We start from the raw sequence: 18,888 nt of genomic DNA, 5'->3' as shown, positions 1-18,888 counted from the left end.
AAGAAATAACATTTTGTTTCTGTATATGCATGCTAATAATGGACAGAGAGTCAATAGTTCATATTTCCAGGGTGACAGGGGTCTCTTGAGCACTGAATGGCGGCTCGCTGGGTGTGTGACTCATGTAACATTTCGGGGAAGTGCGAAACTCTGCTCTGCTGGTCTGGGAAAATTAATTTTATATTAATTGCTCCAGAAACTCCAGCGTTCTGCACTTTTTTTTTTCCTGATGCGTGATTGACTTCTTCGACAAGGAAATAGTTTTGGCCTTTCATTTGGAAAAAAGTAATTAACTGCATGGGTATGCTTAGTTGAGAAAGTCATTACAATCTCTTACTGATGCAAATGAGATTGTTTGGGCAGAAGCTCAGAGCTGGATCACCGTGCTCTCCACAGCCAGTTTCCATTTCCTCCAGTCCAGGAAAATATATGAAAGCAAATAAAAGTTGTTTATGCCTAATTTGCAGTCCATCAGTAAAGGCCTGCGCTGACTCCAGATAAGGTAGAATGACGGCGTCGTAATAACAATATAACGCTACCGCCAGGTCTGTGCATTCACACTCACTACTATCCTCTGTTGTATCAACCGTGATGGACTGGTGGAGAGAAATAAGAGGGATAGACAATAGAGAACAAAAGCTTCTCCCGACAATAAAAACAGTTATGGGGGGCTATGGTGGTCACAATTATGTGTAGGTAAATGTAAGAGGATGAAAAGCCCAGCTTCACGCTCAGGAGACTTTAAAGTGGTTGTCTGGTCCAAACCGTAAAGTCTGCAGTCATTTTGTGCGACTGCAGACTTATGCAGATGACGCTGCCCTTGCGGGCGTACATTCTACAGGATTGTGGGGAAGGAGACAGTAGGTCGAGGGTTGCGGTAGCGCCGATGGTGTTGGGGTGGCCGTGTGGTCACTACAGGTTGTAAGCTTCTTTGAAGAGATGGCTTTTCAGGTTCCGTTTGAAGGATCCAAATGTGGTGGATAACCGGACGTGTTGGGGCACAGAATTCTAGAGGATAGGGAATGTTCAGGATCAAAAGAACGTATCTGCACAAAAGTGGTATAATTAAAAACGTCAGCTCGGCATGCAAAAAATAAGCCCTCACCCGACCCGAGATCCCAAAAAATGGAAACGCTACGGGTATCAGAAAATGGAGCAATTATTTTTTTCTGGCAAAGTTTGGAATTTTTTTTCACCACTTAGATAAAAAATAACCTAGACATATTAGTTTTCTATGAACTCGTAATGACATGGAGAATCAAAATGGCAGGTCAGTTTTAGCAATTAGTGAACCTAGCAAAAAAGTCAAACAAAAAACAAGTGCGGGATTGTACTTTTTTTTGCAATTTCACCACACTTGGAATTTTTTCCCCATTTCCTAGTACAAGACATGTTAAAACCAATGGTGTCGTTCCAAAGTACAACTCGTCCTGCAAAAAATAAGCTTTCACATGGCCATATTGATGGAAAAAAAAAAAAGTTATGGCTCTGGGAAGGAGCAGAGCCAAAAACGATAACGCAAAAAATGAAAAAAGGCTGCCTCTCGAAGGGGTTAATTAATCGGGCAACAGAGTTAAGGACTGACTGGAGGGGTGCAAGAGTGTTAGAAGGTAGGCCACAAAGGAGGATGTTGGAGTAGTCGAGGCGAGAGATGATGAGGGCATGTACAAGCATTTTGGTAGAGTGAGGGTTGAGGAAAGGATGGATTCTGGAAATATTTTTGAGCTGGAGGCGACAGGAGGTGGTGAGAGCTTGGATGTGCTGTTTGAAGGACAGGGCAGAGTCAAGGGTTACCCTGAGGCAGCGGATTACCTGGACGGGGGAAAGTGTGAATTAATTTATTGTGATACATCAGGTAGGGAAGATGTGTGAGATGGAGGAAAGATAATTAGTTCAGATTTGTCCACATTGAGTCTGAGGAAGTGAGAGCAAAAAAAGGAGGACGATATGGCTGATAGACACTCTGGGATTCTGAACAGCAGAGCGGTGACATCTGGGCCAGAGAGGTAGATCTGAGTGTCATCAGCATAAAGGTGGTACTGGAATCTATGGGACTTTATGAGTTCTCCCAGGCCAAGGGTATAGATTGAGAAAGGTCCTAAGACAGAGCCTTGAGGGACACCAACAGAGAGGGGGCAAGATGAATAGGTAGTATGGGAGTAGGAAACGCTAAATGTGTGGTTGGTGAGGTAGGAAGAGATCCAGGATAGGGCGAGGTCTTTGATAACAAAGGAAGAAAGAATCTGTAGTAGGAGGCAGTGGTCAACTCTGATGAAGGCAGAGGACAGGTCTAGAAGGAGGAGTATAGAGAATTGTCTGTTAGCTTAGGCTGTAAGTAAGTCGTTCATAAGTTTGGTCAGGGCAGTGTCAGTGGAATGGTGGGGACGGAAGCCAGATTGTAGGTGGTCGAAGGGAGAGTTAGATGCAAGGTGAAAGGAAAGTTCAGTGTGGACGTGCTGCTCAAGTAGTTTGGAAGCAAATGAGAGCAAAGATATGGGGCGGTAGCTGGACATAGCGCTCGGGTCAAGGGATGACTTTTTGAGGATAGGTGTGATTGTAGCATGTTTGAAAGCAGAGGGGAAGGTACCAGAAGTTAGTGATAGATTGAAGAGATGGGTTAGGGATAGGATTAGTGTGGTGGTGAGGTTGGGGAGGAGATGGGATGGGGTCAAGCGCACAAGTGGTGAGGTGTGATTTGGAGAGAAGATAAGCAAGCTGTCCTTCAGTGATTTTGGAGAGTGAAGTTATGGGGTTTGGGCATTGGTCTGGCATACAAACGGGTTGTGGTGGTCGGACAACAGACTTGCCTTGTTTGGTCGATCTTATTTTTGAAGTGTGTGGCAAAGTCCTCAGCAGAGATTAAGGAAGTCGGAGGGGGCAGTGGTGGGCGGAGGAGGGATTTAAAAGTGTTCAACAACTGTTTGGGGTTGTGGGATAAAGAAGATATAAAGGTTGTGAAGTAGGCCTGTTTAGCAGAGGTGAGAGCTGATTTGAATGCGAGTGTTGCCTGTTTGAGTGCAGTGAAATCATCTTGTGAATGCGTTTTCTTCCAATGCCGTTCTGCAATTCTGGATAATTGCCAAAGCTTTTTAGTGATGTTATTGTGCCAGGGTTGTCTATTGATTGGTCGCACTCTGCTATGCATGACAGGGGTGACCAAGTCGACGTCTGATGCCAGAGTGGCATTGTAGAAAGCAGTGGCAGTGTCTGTGTCGTGGAGTGAAGCTATGGAGGACAGTGGCTGAATAGAATCAGAGAGTGTGAGAGGGTCTAGATGTGCAAGGTTTCTGCGGGGGTACGCATGTTGCTGGACATGGGTGACAGGTAGTGTTGAGCATTCCGATACCGCAAGTATCGGGTATCGGCCGATACTTGCGGTATCGGAATTCCGATACCGAGATCCGATATTTTTGTGATATCGGGTATCGGTATCGGAAGTGTAAAATAAAGAATTAAAATAAAAAATATTGTTATATTCACCTCTCCGGCGGCCCCTGGACATCTGCGCGAGGAACCGGCGTCCGGCACGGCTTCTTTCTTCAAAATGCGCGCCTTTAGGACCTGTGGTATGACGTCCCGGCTTCTGATTGGTCGCGTGCCGCCCATGTGACCGCCACGCGACCAATCAGAAGCCGCGACGTCATTCCTCAGCTAAAGTCCTAGAATGAGCGCCTTTTAGGACCTGAGGAATGACGTCGCGGCTTCTGATTGGTCGCGTGGCGGTCACATGGGCGGCACGCGACCAATCAGAAGCCGGGACGTCATTCCACAGGTCCTAAAGGCGCGCATTTTGAAGAAAGAAGCCGTGCCGGACGCCGGATCCTCCCGCTGATGTCCAGGGGCCGCCGGAGGGGTGAATATAACAATATTTTTTATTTTAATTCTTTATTTTACACTTTAATATGGATCCCAGGGCCTGAAGGAGAGTTTCCTCTCCTTCAGACCCTGGGATCCATGAGGATACATTCCGATACTTGATGTCCCATTGACTTGTATTGGTATCGGATATCGGTATCGGCGATATCCGATATTTTTCGGGTATCGGCCGATACTATCCGATACCGATACTTTCAAGTATCGGACGGTATCGCTCAACACTAGTGACAGGTGGGGAGGACAGTGATGAGAAAGTGAGTAGATGGTGGTCAGACAGAGGAAGAGGGGAGGTGGTGAAGTTAGATAGGGAACAGAAACGGGTGAAGACCAAGTCTAAAGTGTGTCTGTGTGGGTGGCTGAGGAGGACCACTGAGTACATCCAAAGGATGAAGTAAGGGACAGGAGTTTGGAGGCTGCTGATTGGTGGGTGTAAATGGGAATGTTGAAGTCACCCATGATGATGGTGGGAATGTCCGCAGACAGAAAGTGAAGGAGCCAGGTGGAGAATTGGTCAATAAAGACAGTGGTCGGGCCTGGAGATCGGTATATGATGGCCATTTAGAGGCTGGAGGGAGAGTAGATGCGGACAGAGTGGACTTCAAAAGAGGGGAGGATAAGGGACAGTAGAAGTGGAATTGGGTTAAAGGTACAGCTGGAAGAAAGAAGAAGGCCGACTCCTCCACAATGTCTATTGCCAGGACGAGAGATATGGGTGAAGTGGAGGCCGCCGTAACATAGCGCAGCAGGGGAGGCTGTGTCAGAGGGTGTCAGCCATGTGTCGGTGAGGCCAGGAAGGAAAGATTACGAGAGGTAAAAAGGTCGTGAATCACGTGGATATGGAGCGGGCATTCCAGAGTGATCCAGAGAGAGGGAGCAGGGTGGTGGGCGTAGAGGGCACAGATTTGAGGTGGGCAAGATTTATGTGTTTATGTTAGGTTGGGAGCAATAGAAGGGGGTAATAATGGGAGGTATGAGATGTGGGGGTCCAGAATTGGGAAATATGTCGCCAGCAGTGAGGAGAAGCAGAGTGGGTGGCTTGTTTTATGTTTTATAAGGAGAGATCTGAGGTTAAGGAGCGAGTCAGCGGAGGAGGTCAGGTGGGGAGGCAGGAAGGAAGGAGAGATTATTACTTGGTTAGAGGGTGCTGGGGTTTGGGCATAGTGAAGGACAGTGAGCAGAATTGGAGCCAAAACTGTTAGTGTGTATGTCAGTGTGACACCCCAGGGTCCTAGTTGTCACAGTGGCACTACTTTCCTCATGGGGAGAATGATGTCACGCTTGGATGCAAGAGAAGATCTCTTCTATCAGGTAAACACATACATGCAACATGTTCTCACTCCAGGCTAGAAGGGGGGAAAGGACTCTGAACCCGGTTTTCTGGGGAGATGCTCTTGATATATATTCTGGCTGGAGAGGAAGTGAGGAAACAGTCTGTCAGGAGGACAGGAACAGGGCAGTCAGACAGTGAGTGTTGGAAAAATTTAAGGGGCCCTGCAGCCAGAGTTGCTGCAGCTCCAGGGGAAGAGAACTGAGAAGGAAAGAACAGATTGTAGAGAGTGTGCAGGAGAGCAAAGCACAGGAGAGAGACTTTTGGGGAGAATAGCTGTGACTGGGCTACCTCCCTGTCAGAGACCAGATTCCAGTAGCCAGAAGACTGAGGATGTGTCGGACTCTAAGCGGCACAGCAGAAACCGGCAGGACAGCTGGATTACAAATCACCTGTCTGCTTTAATACCCAGGGGTCATGATAGAGACCCTGTAATAAGGCTCGAGCCACCTGTCATAGAGGTTTGTGTCCCACCTTTATGGAGGACAGAGAGGACTATGAGGACCTTGCTAGAAGCCATAGGCAGTAACGGACTACAAAACCACTGCGCTATGAGGAAGGCTTTCATCTTCACCTGGTAAAGGGGACTCTGAACCTGCTTCCAAGCCGGCCGAACCCTGCCTGTACCAGTGATCTGGTGCCCTGAACTGTGGATACCTGAAGTCTCCAGTAAACCAGGTAAAGAGACTGCACACCTGTGCCCGTGTTCTTTACTGCACCATTCACCATCTTCACCTACACACCGGGAGCCCTGGGGACCTACTTCACCTGTGGGAAGTTATACCATAAAGCTGCCATAACATCACCCCAGCGGACCCCTTTAAGCAGCGTCGGTCACCACTGACCGAATACCACAGGTGGCATCACTAACACGAACTTTATTAAAACCCCATTAAAGTTCTTTTCCTTTATTTTGGCGCCCAGGGCCACGGACCGAGTCGCAGCCACTCTGACATCCCCTTGAATTGCGAACGGACCCAGTAAGTACCAAGTACCCCACGGCCCTGGCGGATGACTCATCAGTAGTGTTGAGCGATACCGTCCGATACTTGAAAGTATCGGTATCGGATAGTATCGGCCGATACCCGAAAAATATCGGATATCGCCGATACCGATATCCGATACCAATACAAGTCAATGGGACATCAAGTATCGGAAGGTATCCTCATGGATCCCAGGGTCTGAAGGAGAGGAAACTCTCCTTCAGGCCCTGGGATCCATATTAAAGTGTAAAATAAAGAATTAAAATAAAAAATATTGTTATATTCACCTCTCCGGCGGCCCCTGGACATCAGCGGGAGGATCCGGCGTCCGGCACGGCTTCTTTCTTCAAAATGCGCGCCTTCAGGACCTGTGGAATGACGTCCCGGCTTCTGATTGGTCGCGTGCCGCCCATGTGACCGCCACGCGACCAATCAGAAGCCGCGACGTCATTCCTCAGGTCCTAGAAGGCGCTCATTCTAGGACTTTAGCTGAGGAATGACGTCGCGGCTTCTGATTGGTCGCGTGGCGGTCACATGGGCGGCACGCGACCAATCAGAAGCCGGGACGTCATTCCACAGGTCCTGAAGGCGCGCATTTTGAAGAAAGAAGCCGTGCCGGACGCCGGATCCTCCCGCTGATGTCCAGGGGCCGCCGGAGAGGTGAATATAACAATATTTTTTATTTTAATTCTTTATTTTACACTTCCGATACCGATACCCGATATCACAAAAATATCGGATCTCGGTATCGGAATTCCGATACCGCAAGTATCGGCCGATACCCGATACTTGCGGTATCGGAATGCTCAACACTACTCATCAGCATGATGAGTAAGTGTGGCAGAAAAGGAAAGAAATTTAGTACATTTATTAACAGTGGTTAGTAGTACCTTCTGTTCACTTCTGGCTCATTTCTCACATATTTGTCAAATAACAAGTTTGTAATCACATATATATTATAAGGTTTCATAGTATTATATTAAAACATATGTACAAGATTATAACTGCCATAATACTGCTCCTATGTACAAGAATATAACTATTATAATACTGCTCCCATGTACAAGAATATAACTACTATAATACTGCCCCTATATACAGGAATATAACTGCTATAATACTGCTCCTATGTACAAGAATATAACTACTATAATACTGCTCCTATGTACAAGAATATAACTACTATAATACTGCTCCTATGTACAGGAATATAACTACTATAATACTGCTCCTATGTACAAGAATATAACTACTATAATACTGCCCCCTATATACAAGAATATAACTACTATAATACTGCCCTTATGTACAAGAATATAACTACTATAATACTGCTCCTATGTACAAGAATATAACTACTATAATACTGCTCCTATGTACAAGAATATAACTACTATAATACTGCTCCTATGTACAAGAATATAACTACTATAATACTGCCCCTATGTACAGGAATATAACTACTATAATACTGCCCCTATGTACAAGAATATAACTACTATAATACTGCTCCTATGTACAAGAATATAACTACTATAATACTGCTCCTATGTACAAGAATATAGCTACTATAATACTGCCCCTATATACAGGAATATAACTGCTATAATACTGCCCCTATGTACAAGAATATAACTACCGTATATACTCGAGTATAAGCCGAGATTTTCAGCCCAAATTTTAGGGCTGAAAGTGCCCCCCTCGGCTTATACTCGAGTCACGGTAGCGGTGGGGTCGGCAGGTGAGGGGCTGAGGGCGCTGGGGTATACTTACCTAGTCCCAGCGATCCTCGCGCTGTCCCTGCCGTCCCACGGGCTTCGGCGCTGCAGCTTCTTCCTCTCTTCAGCGGTCACGTGGGACCGCTCATTACAGAAATGAATAAGCGGCTCCACCTCCCATAGGGGCGGAGCCGCCTATTCATTCCTCTAATCAGCGGTGCCGGTGACCGCTGATAGAGAAAGAAGCTGCAGCGCCGAAGACAGGAGGGGACAGCGCGAGGATCGCCAGGACTAGGTAAGTATGGCATATTCACCTGTCCTCGTTCCAGCCGCCGGGCGCCGATCCATCTTCCCGGCCGGCGCCTCCATCTTCCCGGCGTCTGCGCTCTGACTGTTCAGGCAGAGGGCGCGATGACGCATACAGTGTGCGCGGCGCCCTCTGCCTGATCAGTCAGAGCAGAGACGCCGGGAAGATGGAGGCGCCGGAACGAGACGCCGGGAGCTGCAATCAAGGGAGGTGAGTATGTGTTTTTTTTTTTTTATTGCAGCAGCAGCAGCGGCAGCACAGATTAATGTGGAGCATCTATGGGGCACAGTGAACGGTGCAGAGCACCGTATAAGGCACAGCTAGGGGGCACAATGAACGGTGCAGAGCACCGTATAAGGCACAGCTAGGGGGCACAATGAACGGTGCAGAGCACCGTATAAGGCACAGCTAGGGGGCACAATGAACGGTGCAGAGCACCGTATAAGGCACAGCCAGGGGGCACAATGAACGGTGAAGAGCACCGTATAAGGCACAGCTAGGGGGCACAATGAACGGTGCAGAGCACCGTATAAGGCACAGCTAGGGGGCACAATGAACGGTGCAGAGCACCGTATAAGGCACAGCTAGGGGGCACAATGAACGGTGCAGAGCACCGTATAAGGCACAGCTAGGGGGCACAGTGAACGGTGCAGAGCACCGTATAAGGCACAGCTAGGGGGCACAATGAACGGTGCGGAGCACCGTATAAGGCACAGCTAGGGGGCACAGTGAACGGTGCAGAGCACCGTATATGGCACATCTATGGGGCACAGTGAACGGTGCAGAGCACTGTATATGGCACAGCTATGGGGCACAGTGAACGGTGCAGAGCACTGTATATGGCACAGCTAGGGGGCACAGTGAACGGTGCAGAGCACTATATGGGGCACAGCTATGGGGAAATATGAATGGTGTAGAGCACTATATGGCACAGCTATGGGGAAATAATGATCTATTTTTATTTTTGAAATTCACCGGTAGTTGCTGCATTTCCACCCTAGGCTTATACTCGAGTCAATAAGTTTTCCCAGTTTTTTGTGGCAAAATTAGGGGGGTCGGCTTATACTCGGGTCGGCTTATACTCGAGTATATACGGTACTATAATACTGCTCCTATGTACAAGAATATAACTACTATAATACTGCTCCTATGTACAAGAATATAACTAATATAATACTGCTCCTATGTACAAGAATATAACTGCTATAATACTGCTCCTATGTACAAGAATATAACTACTATAATACTGCTCCTATGTACAAGAATATAACTACTATAATACTGCTCCCATGTACAAGAATATAACTACTATAATACTGCTCCCATGTACAAGAATATAACTACTATAATACTGCCCCTATATACAGGAATATAACTACTATAATACTGCTCCTATGTACAAGAATATAACTAATATAATACTGCCCCTATGTACAAGAATATAACTACTATAATACTGCTCCTATGTACAAGAATATAACTGCTATAATACTGCTCCTACGTACAAGAATATAACTACTATAATACTGCTCCTATGTACAAGAATATAACTACTATAATACTGCTCCTATGTACAAGAATATAACTACTATAATACTGCTCCTATGTACAAGAATATAACTACTATAATACTGCCCCTATATACAAGAATATAACTACTATAACACTGCCCCTATGTAATAGAATATAACTACTATAATACTGCTCCTATGTACAAGAATATAACTACTATAATACTGCCCCTATATACAAGAATATAACTACTATAATACTGCTCCTATGTACAAGAATATAACTACTATAATACTGCCCCTATGTACAAGAATATAACTACTATAACACTGCTCCTATGTAATAGAATATAACTACTATAATACTGTTCCTATGTACAAGAATATAACTACTATAATACTGCTTCCTATGTACAAGAATACAACTATTATACTGATCCTATGTACAAGAACATAACTACTATAATACTGCCCCTATGTACAAGAATATAACTAATATAATACTGCGCCTATGTACAAGAATATAACTGCTATAATACTGCTCCTATGTACAAGAATATAACTACTATAATACTGCTCCTATGTACAAGAATATAACTACTATAATACTGCTCCCATGTACAAGAATATAACTACTATAATACTGCTCCCATGTACAAGAAAATAACTACTATAATACTGCCCCTATATACAGGAATATAACTACTATAATACTGCTCCCATGTACAAGAATATAACTAATATAATACTGCCCCTATGTACAAGAATATAACTACTATAATACTGCTCCTATGTACAAGAATATAACTGCTATAATACTGCTCCTATGTACAAGAATATAACTACTATAATACTGCTCCTATGTACAAGAATATAACTACTATAATACTGCTCCTATGTACAAGAATATAACTACTATAATACTGCTCCTATGTACAAGAATATAACTACTATAATACTGCTCCTATGTACAAGAATATAACTACTATAATACTGCTCCCATGTACAAGAATATAACTACTATAATACTGCTCCTATATACAAGAATATAACTACTATAATACTGCTCCTATGTACAAGAATATAACTACTATAATACTGCTCCCATGTACAAGAATATAACTACTATAATACTGCTCCTATATACAAGAATATAACTACTATAATACTGCTCCTATGTACAAGAATATAACTACTATAATACTGCTCCTATATACAAGAATATAACTACTATAATACTGCTCCTATATACAAGAATATAACTACTATAATACTGCTCCCATGTACAAGAATATAACTACTATAATACTGCTCCTATATACAAGAATATAACTACTATAATACTGCTCCCATGTACAAGAATATAACTACTATAATACTGCTCCTATGTACAAGAATATAACTACTATAATACTGCTCCTATATACAAGAATATAACTAATATAATACTGCCCCTATGTACAAGAATATAACTACTATAATACTGCTCCTATGTACAAGAATATAACTGCTATAATACTGCTCCTATGTACAAGAATATAACTACTATAATACTGCCCCTATGTACAAGAATATAACTACTATAATACTGCTCCTATGTACAAGAATATAACTACTATAATACTGCTCCTATGTACAAGAATATAACTACTATAATACTGCTCCTATATACAAGAATATAACTATTATAATACTGCCCCTATATACAAGAATATAACTAATATAATACTGCCCCTATGTACAAGAATATAACTACTATAATACTGCTCCTATGTACAAGAATATAACTGCTATAATACTGCTCCTATGTACAAGAATATAACTACTATAATACTGCCCCTATGTACAAGAATATAACTACTATAATACTGCTCCTATGTACAAGAATATAACTACTATAATACTGCTCCTATGTACAAGAATATAACTACTATAATACTGCTCCTATGTGCAAGAATATAACTACTATAATACTGCCCCTATGTACAAGAATATAACTACTATAATATTGCCTCCTAGCTGTGAGGTTGTGTGTTGGTAGCTCTCCTGATGTCTGGAGCAAGCCCAGGGAGGGGCCACCCTGGGCGGGGAAGCTCCCCAGGCAAGGCCCAGGCTTCTCGGCCTACACTGGGACAAGGCTCCCAGACCTCTCTGAATGGGAATATTAATCCCAAAGCCTCTGTGAGACCGGTGAATGCAGCGGCCAAAGCTGCAGCAGTTCTGTGAAGGAAGAAAAACTTGCGAGTAAAGTTTTGGGAGGAAAATCTACTCCAAGTCCAGCAAAGAAGCCAGAAGGTAAAGTGTTGGTGAGTGATGTTCCACAGCACAGTATGAAGTCCTGTAACTCCCCGGTCAGTCAGCCGCCCCTGCCTGAGGCTCAGGTGAAATCGGTCTCAGCTGTACCAATCACCTCTCCTGCATCCAGGCAGAGACGGACGTCTTTGGAAAGACAGACCATCCAGGAGAACTTGCAGCAACATGGCAGTGTGGCGCTGTCAGGACGCACCCGGTCACAGTCAGGTGGCAGCGATAAACCTGCTGCGGAGCCGGCATCCAGCCGAGGAGCCACAAAGCCATCTGTGGTGGAACCGCACAAGTCTGTATTCAAAACCCTTGTACCCGTGGTGAAGGGAAAACCTGTGCAGCCGGCGCGTGCACCCGAGCTGCAGCTAGCGGACGAGATACCGGGACTTGTCAGAAAGCTGGGTGAGTTACAGCAGAAAAAAAAAGCGCTGCAAATGGAGGTAGACTTCATCTATAGTCTAAAGACCACTAATCCTGCCAGTAATGATGTGTATGACCTGAGGCTGAACACACTGGGGGTGCAGCTGGCAAGTGTGGTGCAGGACATTGAATCTGTGCTGGAGGGTATGGGGCCCCTGGCGGAGACCTACAGGAACCGTGAGCGGTTCGCCTCCTATAAGCAGGACTGTGCTGTAGAGACCGGGACCCCTGATATTCAGGACGGGACCCCCCAGCAGCGGACACGGCCTGTGTTACAGGCTGCCCGCTTCTGCTTCCAGGAAGGAAAAAAACTGCAGCAGCAAGCAGCTGAGTGTGAACAGGAGCTTGCACTTCAGACTCCAGCAGAGGCACCACAGGTCCCAGAATGCCCCATGCAGGAGCAGGACAGTATTTGTGAGACTGTTTGTGCTGATGAGGCAGCTGAGTGTGAACAGGAGCTTGCACTTCAGACTCCAGCAGAGGCACCACAGGTCCCAGAATGCCCCACGCAGGAGCCGGACTGTATTTGTGAGACTGTTTGTGCTGCTGAGGCAGCTGAGTGTGAACAAGATCATACACTTCAGACTCCAGCAGAGGCACCACAGGTCCCAGAATGCCCCACGCAGGAGCAGGACAGTGTTTGTGAGACTGTTTGTGCTGATGAGGCCGAGGCTGAGGCACAGACTGGGGCTGGTGATGTTGTGCCCATGGGGTCGGGGGTTGGGGAGGTTTCACTTTCTGTCATGGACGTGGCACTGTCTGATAATGATGCTGCTAATAATAATGTGCATGATATGTGTGACTATCCCCCGTTACCATCTAGTCCACAAGGTGTGGCAGCCCCCCCTGCTGCAGACCCTCTCCCTGTCAGTCGGCCCAGTGTGACCCGGCAGGTGCCCCCCAGGAATGCCTGGAGCCGCGGCGCCCCATCCTTCACTTCCAGCGCCAGATATACCGGCCAGACTTTTAAGCGCATTAATGTGGTGCGGTTTAAGTACATAGGTGCCAAGGAGGATCTGCCACAGCGCAGGTATGTGGTGAGAGAGCTGCTATGCGGCCAGATGGGGTTTGTGGCAAATGAGATACTGGCGGTGTCCAATCTTCTGGACAGACAGGGCTATGAGGTCAGCTTCAAGCTGCAGTGTGACCTGGACAGGTTCTGGTCCAATTACCCCAGGTTCAGAGACGCTGAAGGCTGGAATAAATTTATATTGGTTCCTATCTCCAGGCCGGACACTGTCACGGTAAATATCACCTTCTGGAATGAGGCCGTTCCCCCACAGGACATCGAGGTTTGGCTCCGGAGACACTGTGACCTCGCCTCTGGACTCTCCAAGGTCAGAGATGAGGATGGTATCTGGACAATGGGGTGGAAAGCTGTGGTTAAACTGCGGCAACTCAATAACATTACTGCCCATTTACCTAACTCCTTCTTCATTGGGAGGGAGAAGGGAAGATGTTACTACCCCGGGCAGCCCAGGAAATGCTTCAAATGTGGTGAGAAAGGTCATTTGGCCAACGCCTGTACTGTGGTGAAGTGCAGCCTGTGTGGGGATATCGGCCATGTCGCTGTGGATTGCCGGGATGTTAGGTGCAACCTCTGCGGTAAGATGGGCCACCCTCACAGGGACTGTCCAGACGCCTGGCATAATATCTGCAGAGTCTTCCCTGATGAGGCTGTACTGGCAGGGGCAGAGGCTCAGGAGGATGAGGATGTGGTGGCAGGGACGCATGAGGGGGAGGATTTAATTTCAGGAGAGATGGTGACCAGCCCAGATGCCCACCAGGAGTCCATTCATGTAACACCAGAGAAGCAGGGTATAGAGGGTGCAGAGGGGAACATGGAGGTCCAGCAGCCTCAGGTAGCCCCCCCTTCAGCATCACTGTCTGAATCTGATGACTGGAGTGTTAATCATAATAAAAGGAAGAAAAAGAGCACGTCCTCCTGTAAACCTGAGGCAGAATATGACGCCCGTCAGAGTGCTACTAAGAAGGTTCAGAATTGTGCAGGAGTGATGGTTGTGTCCAACAAGTATGGAGTTTTATCGGAGTCTAATAATGACGATTATGAGACAGAGTTGAGGAAAGTTGATGCAGAGTGTGACAGGGACATAGAGGACCACCCTCCGTCAAAGCGGAAGCCCTTATCTGTAGACCCTCGGGTAGAGTCTGACATGGACACCGGTGGTGGACAGAACATCCCTGACTCATGATGATGGCAGTTACTGTGCTCCTTCTCTATTGTGTTGTGATGGCGGGGTTCTCATTAACACTAACATCAAGTAATGTTAACAGTATTAAGGCAAGGAGGACGAGACATGTGGTGTATGAACATCTCACACATCTGGACACCGATGTCATTTTCCTGCAGGAGACACGACTGACATCTCAGGGGCTTATGAGAGAGGCTGAGAGGGAATGGCGGTGCGGTCCTTCTTTCTGGTCACTGGCTGTGGAGCCTTACGCCGGAGTCGCTGTCCTGTTTAACACCAATGATGTGACTGTGCATAGGATGACGGAGGTGGTCATGGGAAGATGTTTGGTCCTGGAAGTCACTATTCATGGGAGGCGACTCCGGCTTATTAACATCTATGGGCCACAGACAGTGACTGACAGGATCCAGCTGTTTAATAACGTTAAGCCTTACCTCTTCACTTCTCTTCCGGTGGTGATGGCAGGGGACTTTAATGCCATACTGACATCAGGTGACAGTTCCTCGGGCAGGACAGTGACCAGGGACGGTAAGGTCCTACATAACATTATAATGCAGTCTGGACTGACTGACATTTTCGCACAGGGAGGTCGACAGCCAAAATTCACATATACATGTTCCAACAGGAGCAGTAGGATAGATTTTGCTTTTGTGAGTCCTACTGAGGCTGTTGACACCCTGAGTGAGAAGGTCGTCCCTTACTCTGATCATCTCGCCTTGTGCTTCTGTCTGGGGACCTCTAACCGTCCGGAGATCGGTAGAGGGTTGTGGAAGCTCAATTCCAGTCTCCTGGATGATGCTTATGTTCAGAGTCGTGTCTACTCCCTTATCCAGCTTCATCTAGATAGGGTTGACTTCTATGACAACATGACCGGCTGGTGGGAGGACGTCAAGGAGGATATCAGATCCCTCTTAAAGAGACTGTCAGTTAATAAAGGGAGGAATAAGTACAGCCAGTACCTAAAGCTGCGTAAAGAATTGGAGTCACTATATTCGGCGGGCGGGGATGAAAAAGTGAAGATCGACCGACTGAAATCTGAGATAAGGCAGTATCAGTATAGTAGGTATACCTCCCTGGTTCTTGAACGGGATTATGGGTCTTTAGGGGCCCCTGATCCCTTTGAGAATTGCAGGGAGAGGGTAGTAAAAAAGATGGTCACGGGTCTCACTGACTTCCAGGGTGTATTGCAGGATTCACGGGAGGGTATCCTGGAGGTGGTGAGATCTTACTATGCTGACTTGTTTTAGAGGAAAGTTTTGGATAAAGATAAGATGGCTCAATTCTTGGAGGCAACTCCTGCGCCTGATACTAATGATCTGGACTTTTCTCCTTTGACAGCAGAGTTATCGGTGGAGGAAGTTAAGGAGGCTATTGATAAATTACATCTGAAGAAGGCACCAGGTCCAGATGGCATAACAGCAGAATTTTATAGGAAATTGAGACCTCCTGGCTCCAATCCTCGTGGATGTGTATAGAAGTTGTCTAGAAAATCACCTGATGCCTCCATCCATGAGAATGTCTTCGTTGATTCTGCTGTCTAAAGGTAAAGAGCCAAGCGACATCAAGAACTGGAGGCCAATTGCCCTCTTGAATGTGGACAGGAAGATTCTAGCAAAGATCCTGTTTTCTAGATTAGTCTGTTTGTCCCCAGCACTGTTGGCAGGCTCTCAGTTTGGCACAGTAAAAGGGCGGAACATCTCTGGAGCAGTCATCTCGATACGGGAGATGTTTGAGATAGAGTTGAGCGACCTTGACCTTTTTAGAGTCGAGCCGGGTTTTGCGAAACCCGACTATGTCCAAAGTCGGGTCGAGTGAAATCGGCCGATTATGACGTAAAGTCGGGATCGACCGAAACACGAAACCCAATGCAAGTCAATGGGGCAGCATAGTCGGCAGTGAGTGGGGGCCAGGAAAACACCTAGAGTGCCCATTTTAATGTCAAAACCATCCATTCTTCTTAATGAAGCTTGTCAAGCGTAATTTACCTTATAATAATTGGAAGGCATTTGAAATTGGGGGTCATTTGGCTAAAGTTGTGGGGGGTAGGGCTGGTTCAAGTAATTAGTGGGCCCAGGAAATCTGGACCACGTCACGGCAGTGGAGCAGGGAGAGGTAAGTATTTCAACTTTGCAAGTGCTGTGAACCTGAGCAAGCAGGGGGGGCCCACTCGTTGGCATTGGCACTGGCACAGGGCCCCTCAAAGTACAGCGGTGTGTTTGCACGGCGGGGGCGCCTCCCACCGGCAGCAACACTTTTGCGTACTATGAGAGGCCCTGTGCCAGTGACGTCGCCAACTAGTATTCCTCCCCCCACCTGATGAAGGAACCTGCACTTTCATCTGCACCTTCCTCTTTGTCCCCGTGTAAGGTGGTATGGTATGCGGGAAGAGCAACCTGACTTTCAGCAGGGTCACAATGTTGTTGTGTAGCGTGCACGGGGAATGTTGCGTTATGGGTCAATGTACCAGCAGACTCATCTATCACTGGCTGGGCAATGGGCACGATGAAGTGGAAACACAGATATAGGCCCAAAGAAGAAAGTGGGCTAAATGCAGTTCAAAATTGGTAACACAGGAATAACCAGGGGGCATTGCAGTGGAGGACAACTGGAATGAGAGGCTGACACAGAGAGTAGGGCCAAATCAGTAAGTAGTCGAAATGCAGTTCAAAATTGGCAACCGTAGTAAACAGGCGGCACAGCTTTGTTCAGTGGAGGAGAACAGCAAGGAGTGGCAGACACCGATAGTAGGCCCCAACCCAACTAGTAGGCCAAATGCAGTTGTTCCATTTAACCACAATTTAATGAGAGCCTGAAGATAGAAGCTCAGGAAAGGCAACCTGGTGAAAACCTTGGAGTGTAACACAACCTGTCTCTACACCCCATACCAAATTTTTAGGCCTAATGCAGCGTAGTTTCCACCAACTACTAAACGAGAGCCGGAAGATCGAAGCTCATGAAAGGCAACCCGGGGAACACCTTGGAGTGTAACACAACCTCTCTCTACACCACGAAAGGGCTGATTCTTAGGAAGGAAGGCTGTTGTAAATAAGCATTGCGCGTCCGAGGGTGATTATATTCTTATTCGGTATCTACTCACCCTCGGACGCGCCATGCTTCTTGATTTGTAATTAATGTTTATTTGCAATGTGCTTTTGACTTACTCAATTATTTTTTTAATTATTGATTTTATTAAATTAATAGTTTAACATCTTATTGGAAATAATTTAAAGGAGACGCGACAGGACAACACTCGGTGGATGCCATATCTGTGTTAACAACTCCAAAAAACTTTCAGTTAACTTCTTGCAGGAGAAAGAAATTGTAGCTGTTGGACCTTTGTAGTACAGTTCCAGATATTTGTTGTGTGTTTGTTTTGATTGTTAAAATGTCTGCATTTGAGATCTCAACACGATCTTATTTTTTATAATCAAATTAATTTTTTAAATATTTTATTAGGTTGGTTCAAGGGGTACACGGGCCGCAGTAGACAGGTCAGTGGAGGCCTAGTGGAAGGAGGGACCGCAGATGCGCCACTGTTTCACCCATACACAATTAGTAGGCCTAATGCAGCGTAGTTTCCAACAGCTACTAAACGAGAGCCGGAAGATCGAAGCTCAGGAAAGGCAACCTGGGGAACACCTTGGAGTGTAACACAACCTCTCTCTACACCACGGAAGGGCTGATTCTTAGGAAGGAAGGCTGTTGTAAATAAGCATTGCGCGTCCGAGGGTGATTATATTCTTATTCGGTATCTACTCACCCTCGGACGCGCCATGCTTCTTGATTTGTAATTAATGTTTATTTGCAATGTGCTTTTGACTTACTCAATTATTTTTTTAATTATTGATTTTATTAAATTAATAGTTTAACATCTTATTGGAAATAATTTAAAGGAGACGCGACAGGACAACACTCGGTGGATGCCATATCTGTGTTAACAACTCCAAAAAACTTTCAGTTAACTTCTTGCAGGAGAAAGAAATTGTAGCTGTTGGACCTTTGTAGTACAGTTCCAGATATTTGTTGTGTGTTTGTTTTGATTGTTAAAATGTCTGCATTTGAGATCTCAACACGATCTTATTTTTTATAATCAAATTAATTTTTTTTATATTTAATGATGTTGGTTCAAGGGGTACACGGGCAGCAATAGACAGGTCAGTGGAGGCCTAGTGGAAGGAGTGACGGCAGACAGGCATCAAAGGCCTAACATTGGGCTGGCTGTAGGCAAG

Source organism: Ranitomeya imitator, chromosome 6 (assembly GCF_032444005.1).
Source record: "Ranitomeya imitator isolate aRanImi1 chromosome 6, aRanImi1.pri, whole genome shotgun sequence".
NCBI classification, from domain to species: domain Eukaryota; kingdom Metazoa; phylum Chordata; class Amphibia; order Anura; family Dendrobatidae; genus Ranitomeya; species Ranitomeya imitator.
This window is presented reverse-complemented; position numbering follows the sequence as displayed.